At 37.6% G+C, this 24,067-nt stretch overlaps 1 protein-coding gene and 1 pseudogene across 1 annotated transcript in view; both read right to left on the minus strand.

The window, feature by feature from the left end:
* cntnap2a (contactin associated protein 2a) overlaps positions 1 to 24,067 on the minus strand; it is a 431,066-nt gene that overhangs the window by 345,746 nt on the left and 61,253 nt on the right. The gene's annotated exons all lie outside the window — the stretch shown is intronic.
* LOC135740641 (5S ribosomal RNA) lies at positions 2,822 to 2,938 on the minus strand (annotated as a pseudogene).

Here is a 24,067-nt window from a genome sequence, read left to right on the forward strand (position 1 = left end):
TGCCAGACAGGCTGGTCTGAGTATTTCACAATCTGCTCAGTTACTGGGATTTTCAATCCCAACCATTTCTAGGGTTTACAAAGAATGGTGTGAAAAGGGAAAAACATCCAGTATGCGGCAGTCCTGTGAGTGAAAATACCTTGTTGATGCTAGAGGTCAAAGGAGAATGGGCCGACTGATTCAAGCTGATAGAAGAGCAACTTTGACTGAAATAACCACTCGTTACAGCCGAGGTACGCAGCAAAGCATTTGTGAAGCCACAACACGCACAACGGCGGATGGGCTACAACAGCAGAAGACCCCACCGGGTACAACTCATCTCCACTACAAATAGGGAAAAGAGGCTACAATGTGCACAAGCCCACCAAAATTGGACAGTTTAAGACTGGAAAATGTTGCCTGGTCTGATAATTCTCGATTTCTGTTGAGACATTCAGATGTCAGAATTTGGAGTTAACAGAATGAGAACATGGATCCATCATGCCTTGTTACCACTGTGCAGGCTGCTGATGGTGGTGTAATGGTGTGGGGGATGTTTTCTTGGCACACTTAAGGCCCCTTAGTGCCAATTGGGCATCGTTTAAATGCCACAGCCTACCTGAGCATTGTTTCTGACCATGTCCATCCCTTTATGACCACCATGTTCACATTCTCTGATGGCTACTTCCAGCAGGATAATGCACCATGTCACAAAGCTCAAATTATTTCAAATTGGTTTCTTGAACATGACAATGAGTTCACTGTACTAAAATGTCCCCCACAGTCACCAGATCTCAACCCAATAGAACATCTTTGGGATGTGGTGGAACGGGAGCTTCGTGCCCTAGATGTGCATCCCACGAATCTCCATTAACTGCCATCCTATCAATATGGGCCAACATTTCTAAAGAATGCTTTCAGAACCTTGTTAAATCAATGCCAGATAGAATTAAGACAGTTCTGAAGGCGAAAGGGGGTAGTATTAGTATTAATATGGTGTTCCTAATAATCCTTTAGGTGAGTGTGTGTGTGTGTGTGTGTGTGTGTGTGTGTGTGTGTGTGTGTGTGTGTGTGTGTGTGTGTGTGTGTGTGTGTGTGTGTGTGTGTGCGTGCGTGCGTGCGTGCGTGCGTGTGTGTGTGCGTGCGTGCGTGCGTGCGTGTGTGTGTGCGTGCGCGTGCATGTATGTATATATATATATATATATATATATTAGCGCTATAGGTTAAAAAACAAATAAATTGCTTTCGCTTGACTTACATGTCATTCAGATGGTATCTTCCAGTTTAAGCAAATAAGCAAGCGCTATGGACAAGACTTCATGACATTTAGTTAAAGGTCTGGCTTTGCAAGACTACATCTGCTCAACTCAAATGCCAACTGGACGCACTGCCGAATGAATATAGTTACATCAATGAACCAATCAGAATCTAACGGCATTCAACATCTGTTATGTATTTTGTGACAGCTGTACTAAAGCGTCACCACAGCCTAGCTATGCTGGCATTGCTCACTGTTACAAACTATATCCACCATTCATAATCATGTATCACTTCTTGTAAACACCTATCACCATCCATCAAGCTCACAGTTGAGCAACACATCACTCTCACACCCTGACAGGGACACAACATTCAATCTCAGTACACTAAAATTCCATCTGCTGGGTTGCAAACAGCATGTCAGACTGTGGATCTATGCAGGTGTTCGTGTGTTCATATGAGTAAAGTGTGTTTTAGCTTCTGTTGTTGTAGTTTTAAAGGGGACATATCATGAAAATGTGACTTTTTCTATGTTTAATTGCTTTAACTGGGTCTCCAGTACTTCTATCAACCTAGAAAATGTGGTAATGTGGTTTTGGTAAAGCATTTTCTGCAAGCATGTGAAAAAATAGGTCATTGAAATGTGGCTATTATTGTAATAATACATGGCTGCACTGGCACTGGTGTATATGGATTCACTTGCGTGTATCAATATGTGTATTGATTAACCAGTTCTCGACATGAATAAAGCCATAGATGTTGGAATGGCGTGAAGAATTAGGAAAGAAAGAAAGAAACCCTGCACGCAATATTTTACGTTTAAAAGACGTCTTATTGATGTCCAAACACAACGTAGATATCCAGACTAGACAAGGCAAGATTTGGGCTTTCACTGAAAATTTAACCATAGCCCAAAAATTAATGAAATAAAATAAATAACAACACCTTGTCATCACTGTTGACCCTTTTTTGGTGTATACCTGTAGGCAGAGGTAAGTCATAAATTCTGAATATTGTCATCATATACCAGCCCAGTCACACAAAATTAGGTATAGTCACGTAATTTTCATGATCGTATCACGAATTTCTGTTTATGTGTCATCGTCACTTATTGGTTACTCAACTGTTTTGTCCTATTTTCTTACCATTGTTGCTTTGGTTTAATTTAATTTGTTACATTTATATAGTGCTTTTCTCAGTACTCAAAGAGCTTTACATATGAACGGGGGAATCTCCTCGACCACCACCAATGTGCAGCATCCACCTAGATGATGCGACGGCAGCCATATTGCGCCAGAACACCCACCACACACCAGCTTATTAGTGGAGAGGAGACCGAGTGATATAGCCAATTAGTAGATATGGGGATGATTAGTAGGCCAATGGGCAAGTTTGGCCAGGATGCCAGGGCACACCCCTACTCTTTTTCGAATGACATCCTGAGAGAGTCAGGACCTCGGTTTAACGTCTCATCCGAAAGACGGTGCTTTTTGACAGTATAGTGTCCCCGTCACTATACTGGGGTGTTAGGACCCACACAGACCACAGGGTGAGCACCCCCTACTGGTCTCACTAACACCTCTACCAGCAGCAACCTGTTTTTCCCAGGTGGTCTCCCATCCAAGTACTGACCAGGCTCAACCCTGCTTAGCTTCAGTGGGCAGGCTGTCTTGGGCTACAGGGTGATATGGCTGCTGGCTAGGGTTAGATTTACATGAAATGGCATCCTTACCCAAACCCAACTCTAAAGGGGATCGCACACCGGCCGCGCAGCTCAGCGTCGCGCCACGCCATGTCGAGTCGCGTCTAGGACAACTCGGAGGTATTGTAAACCGGAAGTGCACATTAAATAGCGTGAGCTTCGTCAGATAGCGTCTACTTCAAAATGCAAAATATACGTTAGCAGCCAATGTTAATCGTTAATGATTTGGGACAAATAGGATGTTATTTAATGTTAAACAAAATACATGATACGATCACGAAAAACCACAAAATTTATGACAGTATCACAAAAAAGAATAAAGAATATAGGTACATAATTTTGTCAGACTGGGTAGCATAAACCTGGGAAATAGAGGGCTGTAGTCCAAACTAGCTGTTCTCTATAGTCAATTCTCTTAAAGAAAATATATCGATTGGCATTAAACTTTGAGCTTTTTAAATTTGCAGGTATTATTTGTGCTCTAACAGCAACATTTCACACTATCTACAGTTACAAAAATGTGATCAGAAAAACGGCACCTTTAAAATATACATTGACCTCAACAGGGGGGCAGGTTAAATATTTCAAAAGGGATTCGCTGAAAGGTTTCTCCTGAGAGTAGGAACTGAGTGACTGAGAGGGCCTGAAATTCAAATGAAACAGAAGGGAGAAGTGTCATTTCAAAATGATGAGAAGAGACACAGGACAAGTGAGGAGATAGCCCTTGTCTCCTCTCCTCATCTGTACCGATCTCTCTCCTGTCTCTAACCTGTGTTGGCTGTCCCCCTGAAGGGTCTCGGTGCATCTCTAGTCTAGCAGATGGAGTGTCATATCCACTGGACTGTGATGCTTAACTGCACATGCTATGAAGACGGCGGTGTCACAAACCAGTTAACCCACCGTATCAGTGGAAGCAATCGATTTTCAGGGCAGCTCCCTTCTCATCTCGTTCCTCTAGCTATAAAGTAAAAATTTGCTGATGCAGCAGCTCGATCATTGGAGGAATGGGGAAAAATATATGGAGAAAGCACAGTGAATGATCGTCTGCGAGCAGATGCTGAAGATCCTTCATAGTGTTTTATCCAATATCGAACCATACCATATGGGAAATAGTCCCTCCCCTCCAGCATTTCCCTATCTCTGTCTCTCTTGAGAGATGGGAATAGAAGCTGTTAAAGGCCATAAGGTCTTAGCTTATTCATCAGCCTCCTGCTTTGAAGCCAATTCCCAGGTGTATCTACTGTAGAAGCTGCGTAGGCACTGATGCTTACTAGTCAAATGGGTTACTGAGGACTATACTGTATAAAACACGCGACCATCAAGTAACCTTGGCTTTATTTAAAGCATGCAAAATCAACAAAAACAGAACTGTACTGTAAATTCGACAATGAAGTGAAAGTGCCCATCAGTGGGCCATAAAAGTATAATGCAATCAGTTCCTGGGCTTAAAAAAATACCATCAATCTCAGACAAGTCAAGATGAGAAATTTTAATACTGTTCAAACAAGTCCCGAAGTACTGGAAACCCATTCTGCTGCCCTGGAGAAGCTCAGTGGTGATCTCGAAAATGAAAATGGTGTGCAGAGCCACAAATCAAATTTGCCATGTTATTCCAGCTTTTCCATATTTCACTTCAGCATTCCATAAGGATTTAGACCCTTATCCTCTCCTGGCAATCCAGTGAACGTATTTTTATTCTAGCTGTGTAATTATCACTTAAATGGATTGATTAGAAAGCACTTTACATCAAGTACAGGTAAAGAATGTATACCCCGTACTTATGTGGTGCTGATTGTAGTGGAAATTATCAGAAAATGAATGCATTACTGCAAGACTTCAAAACCTCTTTTTCTGTGTGGAGTATTAAGCTCTGTTTCGCTTTTGTCCTTAAGTTCCTTTGGGCTTTATAATACCTTTGAGCTCTTTATTTCTTACATTTACTTTTTTGAATCAGTTTTTTCGCACTTTCTCAGGAGGGAAGCTTTTCTATGACCTTTGTTTCAGAACTAAGAGAACTTTAGAACTTTTTAACTCATTAAGAACCATTGGACGTTAATTCAAAAGTTATCACTGCACCCCACTGATATTCTTCCTATTCGTAGTTCTGAAACAACCCCTTCCATGCAGAGAGGAACAAATATTCTTATAAAGAAATGTGAAGCTATTCTACCATAGGCAAGATTTAGTGACAATATAATGCAACATGTCACACCAAAGAGAATTTCGGATGTAGAGAGGATTAGGCGTGGCCTTAGGGCAATCCCTGCTCTTTCTGAGTGATACAAATGATGCAATAACTGTGCAAATATTTGTTTGTATGCCCCAATTTCACCCCTCAAACCCCTACTCTCTGACAGCAGTCCTGCTGTAGCACCATGTTCTTTAAAGACATTAGGTTCTACCTATATAGTGAGCTCTCTATTTCCATGTGAATCATCTACAGTACATATACAGATAATGAGAAACAATATAAGGAAACAAATGCTGCCAATATTGGTTCTCTTGTTGGTCACTAGTTTTAGTGTTTCAGAGGGAAATACAGCACTGCATGCATTCTCGTGCATGTGTATGTGAGGGTTGGTATATGTGGTTTACGGGAATAAATAGTTAGCTAGATACTTTATTTATCCAGGTGGGAAATGCTACAAACATGGTTTACGGGGACACAGCAGGTTTTTGTGACATTGGGGTTAGGGACTGGAGTTAGGGGAATAGAATATAGCAGTTTGTACAGTATAAATTGCATTGCGTCTATGGAATTGTCCCCACATATGCCAATGTGTGTCGGGGTGTGTGTGTTTTAATATATTTGTACACATTTTGGAATAATAGTAAACTCAAAAAATAAAGTATACTATGGAATAAATTAGAACTTAACATACATACTCTGAGGAGACCAAAGATTTATTTAAAAACTTAAAAAAGTCTTGTGAAATGTCCCCTATAAGACCTCTTTAAAGAATACCATCCCAGTGACAGATTTTTCCCTTTTCTTCAGACAGTGTGGGCTCTATTAACTGTTTTTTTCTTCATTATTTGGTCAAGTTCCTCCATTAAAAAATGACTGTAATTAAATAAATTAATATGTTGGTACAATTTGTTTTATTAAATCAAAACTATGTTATATTTTTAGCATCTTCAAAGTACAGTAGCAACACTATGCCTAGAAATTGCTAAAATGTTCTTCTGACTAATTTCTGTGTTTTTATTGATTGTTATTAAATAAATTAATATGTTGGTACAATAAAAAATTCAAACATTTAAGCATAGTTATGATACGGCACAAGCTTTTATTACCTTATTGCATTCATAAATCCACACAATATAAATAACAGAGCAAAAATATATATCAATGCAACTTTCAAGAATTAAATTTACTCAACAACACAAGTGAGTACACTTGAGTTTCACAGGAACACAAGAGTTTCTGATTACATGCTGGTGCCAGCTTTGCTGTCCATCTCCTGCCAAAGACTGTTTACAGTCAAATTGAAGTCTCTCCTTCACCTGCTTGGCAAAGCTGCCACGGCCGCCAAGCTGAATGAGAGCCCCGTCACGGACCTTGTGCAACATCTGTGAATGGACAACCTGTCAACCAGATGCCCTGGCCTACTCCTACCCTGCTCATAAACTCGATCCCAAAGCACTCAACAGCTCCAGGCACAGAGAACTACAGGGAGCTGGCCTCTGTCTGTCTCCACTCAGAAATAATGTACAAAAGGACACGAACTCTCCACGCCTGCCTCTCCGGTGGCTCCAAACATGACCTACATGAAATAGTAGCACTCAACAACTCTGGAGGAGTTTTCACATCGGCTTATACATTGACAAGGCTTTTAGATATTCACACGGTGTCGCTTCATGTTCAGGCCTGAATTCTATTTGATTTACTAAATTACAAGAACAGTGCCGTTGGGAATAAACGACTTAACTCCATCAAACATCTACCTTTGCTTTAATTACCTTCAAAAATGAAACATTAATCAAAATAAAACAAGTTTGCAGTCATTTCCCTGGATGCATTTGGCCTGATACCTGCAGGAGAGTGACCGGGCATCTTTCATGTCAAGCTTGATTTTAACCAGCTTTCTTTTACAGGGTTCTCAAACCTTAGTTAACTTCAAATCCAAGGACCTTTCAAGGACTTTCCAGGTCCAATACCCTCAAATTCAAGGACTAAATGTGGGGACACTTTTTAAGTGAGATCAAGGTTACATTGCGTTACCTTTTAAGATAAATGTTACAGTTACCTTTTGAGGGAACATGCGCTGCGTCACTGCGGTGATACTTTGGGGACGCCTCCAGGGGTAAGTGCGTCTGAATGTGTATATCAAATTCAACCAATGGTGAGACTTAACCACAAAGACAGGGTGATGTGGGAGCCAGGAAGTATATCGCTATCTGAAATATTGACAAAGGCGTTACAGCGACGCAGGAAGTATGGCAAGGGAGACGCCATGTCTCGTTCCCTTCTCAGGGAAAAAACTTTTTTATGTGTCAAACACAACTATGCAAAAAAGCATTTTGGTATGAATCAACATTCGCATACAGAAGATATAAGCATTTAAAGCGAACAGTTTAGCATGTGTGCTTAAAAGGCTAGAAATTGTATGATATTATCCTACACTACACAGGGAATATGGATTTTTTTTCCAGAAAACTTCTTGCATAAAATAGATTCAAGCACTTTTTATGACCTGTATCTATATGTATGTATATTTTCAAAAACTTCCCAGGGCCTTGAATTATTTTCAAGGATTTCAAGGACCCGTGGGAAGCCTGTTTTTAAAATGAAGAGTATGGAAACTACGCCACCTCAAGTAGGGATGGCTTTCACTAGTCTGTCAAAATAGAAACCCACTGCGAAGTCCACTGTGTATCTGAGATGTACAAAGTGCAGCTGAAAGCCAAACCATATAGTGCATATGGTGCTCAAGATAAACTATACTGTATGTGCAAACCTTTTTTAATGATAGACATCATTAAATCCAAAAAACAACAACAACCAGTGTTTACATGTTTGGGGCAATGGCATAACATACATATAAGGATCTGCTGTCCATGGTGCTGAAATGAGATGCAAGTCGTGAACACACACACACACACCAGGAGCAGTAGGAAGCTATCCCAGTGGAGTATCCCGGGGAGTAAACCAGCAACTCTCGGATTACAAGCCAAACTCTCTTACCAATAGGCTTTATGCCCAGCTGCACTACTTCCTGAACTTCAGCCAGCTCCTTGTTTCCTGTCTGCCATTATTGGACAAACTGATTAATCCAGGTGTGCCTGACCTCAGCAGTTACAACAACAATAATCAGACACACCTGGATTAATCAGTTTGTCCAATAATGGCAGACAGGAAACAAGGAGCTGGCTGAAGTTCAGGAAGTAGTGGAGCTGGGCATAAACCCTATAGGCTGCTACAACTCATGTTAGTTTGCTCATCCTTAACTAGTCACCCAGCTGGTTTCTTTCTGGTTTTAAAGGGTTGAGACATCCAGAAGGAGACACCTTAAGCTGAACCGATTTTTGACCAGACAAAGCATTTTAAGACTAAGACTAGATTGGTCAGGCTGAGAGACCTGAGGTTTACCATCTCAGACCAGCTTAGACTGGAGTAAAGCCATCTATTACTTTTAAACAATGTTGGAGGAGCTAAGCAACATTTTGTGTTGACATGGTATATAAACAAATCTTTTCCTCCATGCAGACACAGCTTGAAAAGGAACAAGAATGAAAACCAAACAGTCTGTTCCCATAAAATGTCATCCACTTCGAAAGCACACTCAGAACAGACAATGAGTACAGAGAGGCTGTTTCTTAATTTGAATGTTCTGAATTTATTTCCCATTGATTTCAAAATATTTTTGGCTTACTTCTCTCATCTATTCAAATTGAAGAGTCCTATAGGAATAATTCCCTGTGAGTTTAAAGGGGGGCAGTCGACCGTCAAATTAAATCTGCGCTCTTCACTTCCAGCTGTCTATCATGACAGATGGATTTATGAAACCTCTGCAGTTCATAAACATTCTCAGCGGTGCTCGTATTTATTTTTTTGCTTACCTACGGGGGGTGGAAAATAATGGAAACAACAAACTCTACTAATATTAAGGAGCACACTTTGTCTTTACTTTCAGTCATTTCATAAAATGTTCAATGATGTGACTAGAGAAGTCAAATCATTTGACTTCATCTGGGAATTCATCCAGAAGCTCTTTAATTTGTTTAGCATTGTGTAGGCGGGCATTATCTTTCAGAATAATGAGAGAACATTAGACACAGCAATTGCGGCTCTTTACTGATGCACTCTGTCAACATTCGAGGCTTCAATGGTTCAACGTCCCTCTTGAAATCTTTATATTCACATGCACGGTGACAGTAAAAATGCTTTTCATTTTACCAGCGCTCCCAAGGGCTGTGAAATGGCATAACAACTGAAAGAAACTACATTTAAGACTTGAAATTATATATATATATAATAAATAAAAATGATGGTAACCAAACAGTTGAAGGTTCAGTTGACTTCCATAGTAGAAAAAACATATACTATGGAGGTCATTATTTATCAAAATATCTTTTTCTGTGTTAAACAGAATAAAGAGCAACTGCATGCATGCCAAGAGCATTCGGTTAATATCATAACCTAATTTTAGAAAGAGCTGGCATTTAGCAGCTTTTGCATATGAGCTCTTTATATAATAGTAGGTATTAATGACCTCCTGCGGGCGAAGTGTTTAAGTATATTATGTCAATAAAGCTGTCAAATATGTACATTTTGTCAATAGGCGATCCTGATGGCTTGAGGAAAGAAACTTCTCATGGGGAAAATTGACCTGTTTATCATAATACATGAAACAAATCAGCAAAAACAGTGCATGATGTATCTATCAGTTTGAGGAGACCTGCATGGCAGATTTTCATTACTGGCTTGTCTAAGCTACTGTTTGCATGAAACATCAATTCCACACCCCATAAATCATTGAAACAACATGGTGTCTGATTTACTTTCTACTTTACTTTTACTTTCAACTTTGTAAAGTGGGAAACTCTCTTCAGTTAATTGTTGACTCAGTCAACTAGCTGCACACCACAAAGAGACAACCTGGACAACAATCAATTGTGCTTTATGTATAGAGAGAGGTGAATTCATTCATATGGGTAGATCATGACTGTGCACCACCTTTCCCCCATACATGCACTTCGCCATGTAATTGTGAAAGGAAGATAAATTGCTTGCAATCGACAGTTTAAACATGTAATCAATTTACCCCATTGCCTTGACAGAAAGTTTAGAGTCTGGTGTGAGTGGCCACACTAATCAAACTTGCTCAGGGCTGTAAAAATACAAATCTGGCAAGCAAAATGGCCTTAGAGATGTAATGGATGTGAATGAGTGAGATTTTGGGTTTTGGATGTGTTATGCATATACCAATACTCTCTGTTGTTAACACTAATAATTTACACAGTCACTGTCAAGTCAGTGAGAGGTCATTGTGGTATAGTGGGTGTTTGTCTATAATGGATGGGTACACATCTGCACAGACAAGCAAATGTGAGTAATGTGTTTCTGAGAGTGACCGTGAGCTTTGTTTCAATCTGACGAGCTACCCCACTGATTGGTGCCTAGATAAGCATCCAAGCAATCATAAAACCTCATAAGTATGCAATATAGAACGCTCTACATAGACACGTCTTACAAATAATATGCAAAGTGCACAAGAAACTTGATTTTTTAAGAGAATTGGTTTTATAACAGGTAACATGAGATGAACAACCCAACACTCTAGTAAGGGAATAAGTAAGACTTTCGAATATTTGTCGAATTTAAAAAATAAATGCACATTTGAACGTAAAACTGTGCATTCAAATTTTACGTGTGCCAGGACGCTCATGCGACATAATGATGTATATATATTTTTTTTTTCAATTAAGGAACACACAGGATATATTTTAAGTTGTTGTTGATTTAAGCTTTTTATGAAATGATGACAGAATCTAAGTGACTAAAAACGACATCTCAAGCTTAAATTATCCTAAATAATAATTCATTCGTTTTCAAACTTTATAAATACACAATAATTTATCTACTAATATATTATTGAAATGCCCTTAACACGAATTGCCTTCTGTATTGCATTCGTTTTGTACATTTACAGGTGCATAAATACTGGAATTTAATTTCAATAAAACTTGTTTAACAAAACATATGCGGTGCTGGATTTGTTTATATTATTGAGCCGTTGTGCTGCGTCCTCTTGTGGGCTCCAAGATAAAGTAGGTCTTTATAATTCAAATATAATTCGAATATTATTATTTTTGAAATAATTATCGAAATTCAAATGTATTTTTTTCAGCCATTTTGACAGCCCTATAATGCTTTTTGAAATGTGTTTCTTTATAAAGCAGTGTCAGTAGCCACATATGATGCCTTAAAATGCCCTTCAGTACACTGTATAATTTTAATTAAAGGGCCCATGGCATGAAAATCTGACTTTTCCATGTTTAAGTGCTATAATTGGGTTCCCAGTGCTTCTGTCAACCTAGAAAATGTGAAAAAGATCAACCCAGTAACTTAGTTTTGGTTAACCTTTCTCTACAAGCATGTAAAAAATAGGTCATAGAAATTTGGCTCTCCTTATGATGTCATAAGGAGCTCTTAATATAACTCTTTCGCCGCCATTGACAAGATATCTCGTCAATCAAGAGAAAACGCTTCCCTGCCAATGACGAGATTTTCCGTCTTTCCGCAATACCGCTATTATCCACCAGGTGGTGCCCTTCCGCAACTTTTTAAACCTGGAAGTATTGCCCTATGGCAAGCGGCTGCATGTCCGTGTCTGTTTTAAAGATCGCTCTGAATGGGATCTCTATGAAAAGTCCGTCACAAAAATGGAATTATCTCTGCTTTATGCTCAAAATGTGGTGCTTTTGCAGATACCCATATTCAAAAGCTGATTACAAAAGAACCACTGAAGGTAGGATGAAACGTTTTTTTTGTTTGAAAGCAGAGGGTCTGTTCTTTCATTTGGTATATTGTATGTTTATATATTTAAAGAAGAACATTTTCTGGAAGGCATTAAACTTTGGTGAAAATCATGAAAAACGCTGGCGCTGGCTGGCAACTTTTTTAAAAAAACGCTGGCGGTGAAAGAGATAATAATACCGCCCTTTAATCTGCACTATCCAACCACATCACTGCCATTAAGTTCAGAGAGAAAGAGAGAGAAAATAATTGACAGCACAACTGAGTTTGAATTGCATCAAACCACCAGCATTCCGATCAGTGTTTGAATTTCATCAGCTCATTTGCATTTTAAAGGACACACCCAAAATGGCACATTTTTGCACACACCTACAAAGTGACAATTTTAACATGCTATAATAAATTATATATATGGTATTTTGAGCTAAAACTTCACATATGTGACCAGTCACGGAAAGTAGGGACACAAGTCGGATCTGGGCATTTTGAGTTATTCACAGATTCTGAAAGTGCAGTTTCTAAGCTTTCCAACGATGTGTAACACATGGAAATCTGATAAGATTTGGAGAAGTTGTGGCCATTTGAATATAGGAACTCAGAAATACTCAAACCGAGAAAATCGAGACGAAAGGGACTCTTCTTTTCAGCTGGGGGAGACAATAGGGCTCATTTACATCTCATTTAGCTAAGCCATGCCCCCTGTAAAACCCTTTTTGAGATGTTCTAGCATCATATGTAGTATTTTATGACCAAATGACAACCCGCAAAAATAAACATGACTCTTTTACCTTCGTGGGGATCACAAGTCGAATCCAGTCTGTTTCAGATTATCCAATGACCATATTTGTCCACAAATGCGTATAATCCGTGAAATATAGATTGTTTACATCAGATTTCGCATGAATGTCTGGTAATACAATATAATATATAATCTGAAGACTATTTAAATCGTAACATGTAAGGGTATATGAGCTTTCACTCCGTTAAACACATGAACCCGCCTTCAAAGTTTGTATTTAAAATAGGGAAGTAGTATAATAGATCATCCAAACAGCGCCGTCGAAAACGTGACATCCTTTAGAGATGTTACCAATGGCTCGCTCGTTCCTCCATCAGCCAATGACTTCATGGAAAATATTGATAGACAAAACATGTAGCCAATTATATGAAGAATACAACGATATCTGTGTAACTTCTGTGTGTTTGGACTCATGCTGCGCTGCAAGAACTGACATACAGATGACGTCAAAGTACCGCGAGAGCGAGTCGAAATTAAACTACTCCGTAAGATTTCTTGAAGAGCTCTCGCGGTACTTTGACCTCATCCGACTGCGGCGCCGCATAAAGTCAGTGACGCGGCTGACGTACGATGCGGCTGACTGTTATTTGTTCCGCCCCAGCTTCTTTTATTTTTCTTTTGTTTTGTGCGCCCGAGCTTTACAGTCTGGGGAGACGCAGGCTATAAGTTTGAAAAAAAATAAAAACTTAGCAAACATGTCTGAGGAACAGGGCAGCGCGTCACTACAGTCACGTGACTTCACGCTCGAGCCGGAAGAGAAGACAATGCTGAATAAAGTCGTAATTCTGCTATTTTTGGACCAAACTGTATTTTCGATGCATCAACACAATCTTACTGACCCACTGATGTCACATGGACTACTTTGATGATGTTTTTATTACCTTTCTGGACATGGAACCGTACATAGATTTTCAATGGAGGAGACATAAAGCTCTCGGGACTAAATCTAACGTTAAAACATCTTAAACTGTGTTCCGAAGATGAACGGAGGTCTTCCGAGTTTAGAACGACATAAGGGTGAGTCATTAATTACATTATTTTCATTTTTGGGCGAACTATCCTTATTTAGTAGTCACGCTGTTCCCTTTGGGGGCGGAGGCGAAAACACAAGCTTATACAGTATGTAAATATACACACAGACAATGACGCCCCCCGCTGCACGCTAGAATCTCCGGAAAAACAAGCCTATTTTAACCGCAAAATGTACGCTTTTAAATATACAAAAACTGCTATCTCAAACATGGAGAGGCTTCTTCGTGATCTCAACTAACAGATTCTGCAATAAAACGAAAATCACAAATTTCGAAAAAAAAACTTTGTTTCTCATTTTCTCGAAACTTGTGCTGCCGACTTGAGTCCCTGGTTTCCGTGACGGGTCACATATGTGCTCTGGGGACACCAAAGATTTATTTGACATCTTAAAAAATTATTGTGACATGTCCCCTTTAAATGTAAGTTAATGTAACACTTGAATTTGAAAGTTTAAGCAACTTTAATTAACAAGTAATTTAAACTTTCTTGACTAGCAAGGAGTTGGTATAATACTAAAATTAAGTTAAATAGGCTTAAGTTCTTAAAACTTTATTGTATAATTTATAGCAACTGCTAACTAGTCAAAAAGTTGAAATGACTTATTAATTCAAGTTGTTTGAACTTAAACATTTAAGCGCAACAAGGTATTTTCACAATGTAGGTACTATGTAGGGTTTGGAACAAAGCAAAAGACTGATGCAGGTAGGATAGCCAAAGACTAGATCAGGCCTAGAGAGAGGTGTGGCTAGATGGTGTACTGATAGCATTCAGACAGCCACTAGCGACTGATTTATAACTCATTAGCCTAGAGGAATTAAACTCACTTTGCCTTTGCAACTCGCATAAATTACGGTCCCTTTCCAAAACAATGCCCGCTCTGCCTAATTTCACCTCTAATGACAATAGGTGCCATTGTGCTGCTTTTATTAAAGACATAAAACTTCCAATGCATAGAAACTAGGCACACCACTTAGGCCCCAGGCCAGCATGATAAATAATTTATCAACACGGGTCATTAGGACGTTGTCCAAAAGTACTCCATGTCATTTCTCTTAAACTTTTAATTTTAAATGAGAAGTTAATCAGAAAGTCAAACTTTTGTCTGATTTCATTAAACAGCTCAAATGTAAAACAGCATTGCTTCATCAGAAATATTTGTGACCTTGTCTGTGAAATCCACTCTAGAGACTCACAATCTAATTATTTCACAATGATTTCTGCACGAAATGTTATTTATATTACGCAGGATGATTTTTATGTAGAAAACAGTAAATGCCATACAGTGAACTGAATTGTCTCATCTATATCTATATAAGCTTCAGACAGTAGGTGTTATTGCACAAGCCAAAGGATCACATGCACTGATGAGATGTTCATGAGATGACATGACTGAACTTCTTCTGAACTCATAGCAGTGCCATGAAATGGCTGTCCTTGTATAGTTCAATGAACATCTCATGAAGTTAATTGCCAGACCACTTTGTAAATCGAAAAATGCTGATGCATTATAATGCAGCTATTTGCATAATGTGCCAATTTCTCTTTGGAAATTGTAAAAGCTGATTTGCAATCTCCCATGAGCTTCTGTCAAAGCTTCTGCATCTCCGGTCAAAAACACTGAAACGCACACAGAGACTGCAATGCGTTGTCACTGCAAAACAATCTCATCCCATCCCCACCAATGTGTAAATGTCTTAGACAGACCATACAAGATTCATTTTATTCTGCCATAATTTATATTAAGTGAGAAAGATGGAGAATTCAAGTCAACAAACTTTAAAATGCAACAGCTCACAGGCAATAAAACAGAAATTCCCACCACTAAAGGGTCAAACAATATCTACCTTATCACAGCTCCCGCTGTGTAAAGTACTGAACAATGAGAATTAATCACAGAAGTATTTCATATGTGCCTCTACCAAACCACACATCTCTCTGCTCAACTGCCAGCTCAAACAAAACACAACATCGCTCTTTACGAACAGATAGGAGCCATTAAAGAAGAAGAAAGAACGAAGATGGCAATATGACTGCCAAGTCCACCGAGATGGAAAAACCTGTCTGCGGCACTGATAGTGGGGCTTGTTTTATGACTATTAAAAACGATTATTACGACAGACGTGACGTGTCAATGTCGCATTGCACAACTTATGATCTCATGTTTTACTAAATGCAACACATTTTTTTCAGTTTATAATTTTTACCCTATGGCATCAATGCATTAATCATAGCATAAACCAAACAGATTTTATTATTTTCACCACAGTTGTAACCAGGGCTAGACATTAACTTTTTTGCTCACCAGCCAAAGTGGCTAGTTGTTTCCAAAGTTACTAGCCACTCAGCATTTTCACTCTCCACATTTTTGTTGTTAGTAAAATAAATTGTATATGATTAAACTTGACTTTGGCATTCTAAAATGACTTTAATTAAGAGTAGATTTACTTGATTTAGCTAGATTAGATTTTAAACCCTTTCAAATGCAGATTGACCACCCAAATTAAGACTGGTATAGTATATCAGTACAGATCATATCATGTATTTATTTAGCTGCATGCTAAAACATGCTAATAAGGCATTCATAGATTAACTTCTAATAAATATATTATGGGGTGTAGAAGATTAACTAAAAAGATAAACACAAAAACCCTCGGCAAACACTTTAAATATTTATTAAAAACAGCAGTAAATAGTGTCAAGACATGTAGATGAATTTTACTGTCAACTTGTTTATGCAGATTGAATCTTATAAGCTTGATCATGGTTTCTATTAAAAGTGATTTAAGATTTCAAGGCTGATTTTTTAAAATGACAAATGTTGAGAGGGCATTATTGTTGCACAAAGTATCCTACTGTACATTAATTATGTGCGAACCTGCTCCCGGGTTTCCTCGGACAAAACTGGGATGTGTGCATTCAGCTATGCGCTATGAATTTCTCTCCGCTCTTGCTCCAGAGATTGTGCACACAATTTAAATCTCTTCAATCACTTCCATGCAATTGTTTAATCGGTAACACTTTAGTATAGGGACCAATTCTCACTTTTAAGTATCTTATTAGCTTACATATGGGATGTTTATTACTTTATATAAAGGACATATTAATGCCTTATTCTGCATGACCATATTGTACATCCCTTAACCAAATCCAATCCCTAAACCTAACTGCTACAACAACTTACTTATTAGCAATTAAGTAGCAGAAAAAAAGGGAAGTTTACTGAGGCAAAAGTCATAATTAATAATCAATAAGTGTTCCCCATACTTAAGTGTTACCGTTTAATCTTTTCCGAAGTGTGTATTCGCTTCTCTATGATAAATGAAAAATCGTCTCTATGATTAATGAAAGCAGCACTGATGCTTGCATGCACGAGAAGGGCGCAGAAAAAAAAACTCAACCTCTACTGTAGGCCTGCCTACGTTGCGCTACGTTTATTAAAAAATTTAACTGCCAAAGTGGCTAGTGTGATTGCCCCGAAATATACCCAGATTTGTTGGGTTGGCGGGGTTATTGTCAATATATATATATATATATATATATATATATATATATATATATATATATATATATATATATATATATATATATATATATATATTAGGGGTGACCCCGACTAGTCGAAGATTCGATGCATCGATAGGAGAGCCTGATTCGACTACCAATCTCACAGTCGAATCGTCGCAGATGTGTTATGAAATGAGGATCATTCAATTTTGGCCGTATATGTGCACACATTATCTGATTTCACATATAACAGCTTTCTCACAATATATTAATATACTGCATATTATGATAATGCTGCAAATAATATGTGAAGTAGCAGCTTTCAATAAATATTTTTAAAATGCGTTAATAAATCCAACAACCCCTGTGACCGGGCTACACGTCCAAGAGGTTTCTATGTTAATAAACCATTGCCTCTTTGTTTCTACATTTAAAAGACATAGATGGCAAATGATATTATGCCTTTCGTTCTTTTCATAATTTCTATATTTTATTTTTTTTATTTATAAATCACTTTGGGTTATCTGATTTAACTATTTGGCTTGTGTTTTGTTTCCGTGCACTTGAGGCATTTTGCATATTTGTTCTGCACTTTGTTACTTCTGACCTTATTTTATTAAAAAAATTGTATTTATTATAAACGTATATTCTGATCTAATTTAAGTATGTACATTTTGGATAGCTTTTCGTTGTATCGATGTTGCGCTATTGCGTGCTGGCCATGCTTGCACATGTAATTTAGCCGAACGGTCTAGGTGCTCTGCATGCGTCTCATATTTAGGAGTTCATCAAACTAAACATTAAAAAACGGATGTTTTTCGACGAGTATAAGTTTTTAAAATGTATTTAAAACAGAGTGGTTATATTGTCTATCTTAAAGTTAAACTACAAAACAGGTAAGCCGTTTTTTTATTTCGGTGATGAAACGGAAGTATCTGCACCGAACCTATTTCTGCCTGACACGAATGTCTTTCTTGTGATTTAATATTATGGTGGGTCGGTGTTCACTTTCAAATGATAGCAAAGAGATTCCTGAAATAAATAATGTCATCCGGTCTTTCTGTATCTAAAGTGAATACAGAGATTATCAAAGTCAAAGCAAGCAAGCAGGTATTTCTGTGCCAAATAATAACGCGTAGTGTCTATAAAATCATTAATTTCAGTGTTTTTCTTGTTATAAATTAACGTTTAATGAATTGTATATAAATATTAGTTTTTATCATTTACAGTCACAATCACAAATTATTTGTCATTTCTCATTTGTCGGGTTTTTTTTGGTCATGACTGCTTTGACGCGCTATCTCCAAATTAAATAAAAAGACTGAATTGTAGCCGGAGTTTCCAAGGCAGGATCACCATTTTTTTAGGTTTAGTTATCAAAATGTATTTTTGTGTGATGTTCTGTAGATCGTGGCTTTAAAATGTTATGAGGAATAATTAATCAAATGTTGCCTTACATTTGACCTTAAAAAAAAATATATATATATATATATATATATATATATATATATATATAAATGCATCGTCAGTTTTGTCTTCGTTTATTACTTGAAAGACAGTTTTGGTCACTTTATCAAAAAGTTGTTGTGCTGCTTGTGAAAGAAAATAAAAGTTACCAATTTGTACCTGGTCTGGCCCCCTCCCAACCCATGCACACAAACATAGATGATTCGACTATCGGTCGACTATGGAAAGATTCGACAATTCTGATTCGAATATGTAAATCCTTAGTCGAGGACACCCCTAATATATATATATATATATACAGGACTTTAACGCGTTAATTAAGATTAATTAATTACACAAAAAAAAAACACGTTAAACATTTTTAACGCATTTTAATCGCACTTATTTTTGCACCGCGGAACATTTCTCATTGGATGAGTTTCGGCGGATCGATTATACTGGAGCACCAACTTGCGTTCATGACTTCACACAACAACAAACCACAGTGAACATGAACGAAGAAGCTGATGAGATCGCTTTGGTTGGCCCTGTGGATGGGAAATTATTTTATAAAAAACGAACAGATGGAAGCGTCGATAAGAGCATGGTTGTGTGTAAGCTATGCAACAAGGAATTCACATATCACCGCAGCACATCGAGCCTCAAGTATCATCTCAATGCAAAACATATAGCAGCTAGTGTGGACATTAGCCCGACTCCGGGTACAACCACTTGGTTGAAAAAAATAAACAATACTTGGTTGCTTAAGCTTATGTATTCAGTCATTATTCATGGTATACTAAAAATCCATGTGAAAAAATAACTTCTCAATGTTCTCAGGTCAAATATTTATATGTGATTAAAATGTGATTAATTTCGATTAATTAATTACAAAGCCTCTAATTAATTAGATTAATTTTTTTAATCGAGTCCCGGCCCTAATATATATACATACATACATACACACATATACATTTATACATATACATATATGAAAAAAACATTCTGCTAAATCAGATTTTCAATAAACATCATTCTGTTTGATTTATAAGCTTGTTTCCTCATGGTGACCTCAAAATGTCCCCACAAGATCACAAAAATACTGGTATTCCTATATTTGTGGGGACAATTGGTCTCCACAATGTGATAATTACCAGGTACACATACACATTACACACACACACACACATAACATAAAACCAGAAATATACATATAACCAAGACATGTTATTAAAATCAGTAGGTACTGGAATCTTATTAAAAGGAATCTAAAATGCAACTATATTTTTCCCTTAGCTCTTTGTTGTCCAGGCAACAGCTACCGACGTCTACTTATTCAACATACTCAAGACTCAACTCATAATAAATTAGATTTCACTGTCTGATGAGAATCCATATTTGAGTAGCATTACAGTTAATGCATAGTCAATATCAAATTCCATCTTTCACTGATTCTAAATGTCAATGACATTACTCAAAATTGAAATATTATGAATGTCCAATTTAACATGAAGATGAACTCCTGTACAGGTGCAGATGTGCTCCTGTATCCCACCCATTAAACATGACAGAATCTCGAAAATATGTGTGAGGCCAACATTTCTTCGAGATGGGACAGGTACCTCATGTTGCTGTAGGCTCAAGGGGGTTGATTTAAGTTTTTGTCTCCTTTCCGGCGAGGTGGATTACAGTGAGGCTGGAACCTTTCCAAAGCTAGATGGAAGGGGCAATGTGCCAGGTGCCACGAATGACCATACATTGACACAGTGAGAAAGATAGAGCGAGAATAAAAGAGTTTATTACACACTGCCTCAGCCTTATTTCGATTCTCTTCGACAACCTGCTGGAGTTAGACTGAAGCTCACGTCAATGAGGACCACACACACCCCTTTCCAAAAAAAAAACCATTTACCCTAATGCTCCTAATCCAGCATGGATATGCCCGCTGGTCCCTGTGCAAACACGGAGTGTCGTACGGTGCTGTGCCACAGCAGGAAGTAAATTCGATAACAGAGGGAGGGGTTGGGCCCTTTCAACTTATTGATTAGCCTTTTCATCAGATTCAATTATGAATAATTAGTCTACCCACATCTAATTCAATACCCGGTCCCTGGTTCATTCAAAGCGCCATTTAGTCAGATGTGAACATTCATCAAATGACGTTTACGGCTAAGATGGGTTTGAATGGCGCTCCCCGGAAAGATTTAATCAAATAATATATGTTTTTCATTTACATACAAGAATGGCACGCCATCTGTGCATTTAAAAGTGCAGGAATGGGTTTTCCACTCCGTTCTGCTATCGATTTGGATTTTAAGCCGTATTGAAAGAAATGACTCAGCCTAAGATGAGGCTTTTGGCATCTCCAGGAATTTCATTAGGGTTGTTTGTGTATTTCTGTGTAATAGTATTAGAGCTCCATATTGGCAGCACTGCTCGGTACCAGGAAAAACGACGCAGGAAATAAAAAGAAGTGCGACCTTGCCGATCTAAGACCCCAGACTCTAAATTGCTTCGGGACGTTTTTTTTTTAAATCTGACTTAGTGTGGCCTGGTGGGGAGTGCAGATACAGTACATGATACATTACATTACATTACAACATCTGATGTGTACTTTTGTGTGTGTGTGTGGAGGAGTGCAGGTGTCTGCGTTTTTACATATGGATGGAAAATTTATTTTCTCCGTAGTGTTAATGCACATGAAAGGAAAGTAATCATCCATAATGTAATGGCTGCAAGAAGTAATTTTTTGTATATGTATGGGAAAAAATATCTTCTGCTTGTTCTAGTTCTTACACATATACGCATGGATACACATGTTCATCTGAGATTTATGCTCAGTGGTGCTTGAAGAAATCTCTCCTGTATACAAACATGAAATTCCTTCACATGCCATCAATACAATGTGCGTGTAATAAAAATACAGAAAAACATCCCTGTAAAGTCACATCTTTCTTTCAAGCAGAGGCAGCGTGTGTCAAATCAGACAGAATGAAAGAAGTGTATTGCTGAAATGGTTTTGTTCATTTATTTGTTTTAGTTTACCCCAGGATGTTTTCAGTTTTGTTTTGTTAAGGCAAATATAATGCCTAAGAAACTGAGTGGGTGCAGCAACAGTCATATCTGTTTGATTTACATTTACAGTATGCATTTGGTAGACACTTGCGACTTACATTACAAAGCATCAATTTTTATCAGTGTGTTTTCAATGGGATCGATAATTACACAATGCTCTACCACTGAGACACTGGAACATGCATAAGATGATGTTTTGGAGAGTAAACATACTCATAAAGTACCTGAAGGTAACAATGTACTCTTCTGAAGATCTGGTCAATGGATCATTTAATGTTCATGATTATTATTGCATAAAATATTTAAGAGTTATGTTTTATATTTAAAGAGAGAGAGAGCACAAAGTAAACAATATGTCTTAATTTGGCTACCTAATTAAATAGTTATATCCATAAGACTATCTATTGTGACAACAAAGTCCTTGTTGTTCATTTGGTAGACATTAGCAATCTTTTATTTTTGCACCATTAATTTAATGTAAATGAGAAGCCATGTCGCAAGTCAGACAGTTCTTGCTTGTTAAGACCCTTACTGCTATTTCTGGCCATAACTGGCTAATTGACCTCCAATACAAATCTGAGATCAGTTTCTTAGTTTCTTTTTTAATTCCAATATAAGTACAAAAACAAAATCTAGTGTAGCTGTAATAGTGAGTTTGCGAGAGAAGAGGAACTAATGATGCCATTTAAAGTCATGCAGGGTATCTAAAAGTGTTATGTTTTTGTGTATGTCTATATTTGTTTTCTTTATTGTTTTATATACTTTTAAACTTAAAAAAGTTGTATTTTCATGTACAGTATAAATATTAAGAATGCATACTAATGTGACACTAAAAAATATGCATAATAAAAAATTTTCCTCAAATTAACAACAACAACAACAACAACTTAATTTATATAGCACAATTAATTTACGACTTGCATCGACCAATGTGCTTTCCAGGAGGTCATAAAAACAAAACATAGGTAAATACATAATACATAAAAACAGACAGACAAACAGAGTTTTAAGATAATACAAATAACCTAGCAGCCATAAGCTTTAGAAAATAGAAATGTCTTTAGCCTGGACTTAAAAATGTTAAGAGAGGTGGCTTGTCTAATGGACAAAGGCAAGGCATTCCAAAGCCTTGGGGCAGCAATAGAGAAAGCACGATCACCCCTACACTTCAGTCTCGACTTAGGAGTGACCAACAGTTCCTGGTTGGAAGACCGAAGGGACCTAGTAGGTTGATATTCAATCAGTAACTCCCCAAGATAAGGGGGGGCCAAACCATTCAGAGATTTGTAGACAAGGAGCAAAACCTTAAAATCGACTCTAAAACAAACAGGTAACCAATGGAGTGAACATAAAACAGGGGTAATATGCTCCCTTTTTTTGACCCCACACAAGAGTCTAGCCGCCGCATTTTGGACAAGCTGCAAGCGGGATAAAGCTGTCTGGCTAATCCCAATATAAAGTGAGTTGCAGTAGTCCAATCTAGATGAAATAAAAACATGAATGACTTTCTCAAAGTCTTTAAAGGAAAGAAAAGGCTTAGCTTTGGATAGCAAGCGCAACTGAAAAAAACAGGCCTTAACAACTGAATTTATTTGTCTGTCAAGCTTTAAGCCATCATCAAAAATGAAGCCAAGATTTTTTACCCAGGGTTTCAGACATCTCAACAAATTAACAAATATTTTGTTACTTCAACTTAAAAAAAAATGAGTGAAACAATTTTACCTTGACTTAAGTTGTGTCAACTATTCCCAAGCCAAAACTTTTAAAGTTTCAAGTTGCTTTAACTTCGATCTGCATTTTTTTTTTACAGTGTACTTAATATAAGAAGCAATTACTTATACAGGACGCATGAAGCCCAGTGTCAATGAGGAAAGTGGGCATTATGTTAAATGTGCAATTTGTAACTTTTAGAAGGATCTCTTGACAGAAATGCAATATAATATACATAACTATAGTTTCAGTGGTGTATTAACTCTTTCACCGCCAGCGTTTTAAAAAAAAGTTGCCAGCCAGCGCCAGTGTTTTTCATGATTTTCACCAAAGTTTAATGCCTTCCAGAAAATGTTCTTCTTTAAATATATAAACATACAATATACCAAATGAAATAACAGACTCTCTGCTTTCAAACAAAAAAAAAACGTTTCATCCTACCTTCAGTGGTTCTTTTGTAATCAGCTTTGGAATATGGGTAGGTTTCTGCAAAAACACAACATTTTGAGCAAAAATCTGAGATAATTCCATTTTTGTGACGGACTTTTCATAGAGATCCCATTCAGAGCGATCTTTA

This window comes from Paramisgurnus dabryanus, chromosome 22 (assembly GCF_030506205.2).
Source record: "Paramisgurnus dabryanus chromosome 22, PD_genome_1.1, whole genome shotgun sequence".
Classification (NCBI taxonomy): domain Eukaryota; kingdom Metazoa; phylum Chordata; class Actinopteri; order Cypriniformes; family Cobitidae; genus Paramisgurnus; species Paramisgurnus dabryanus.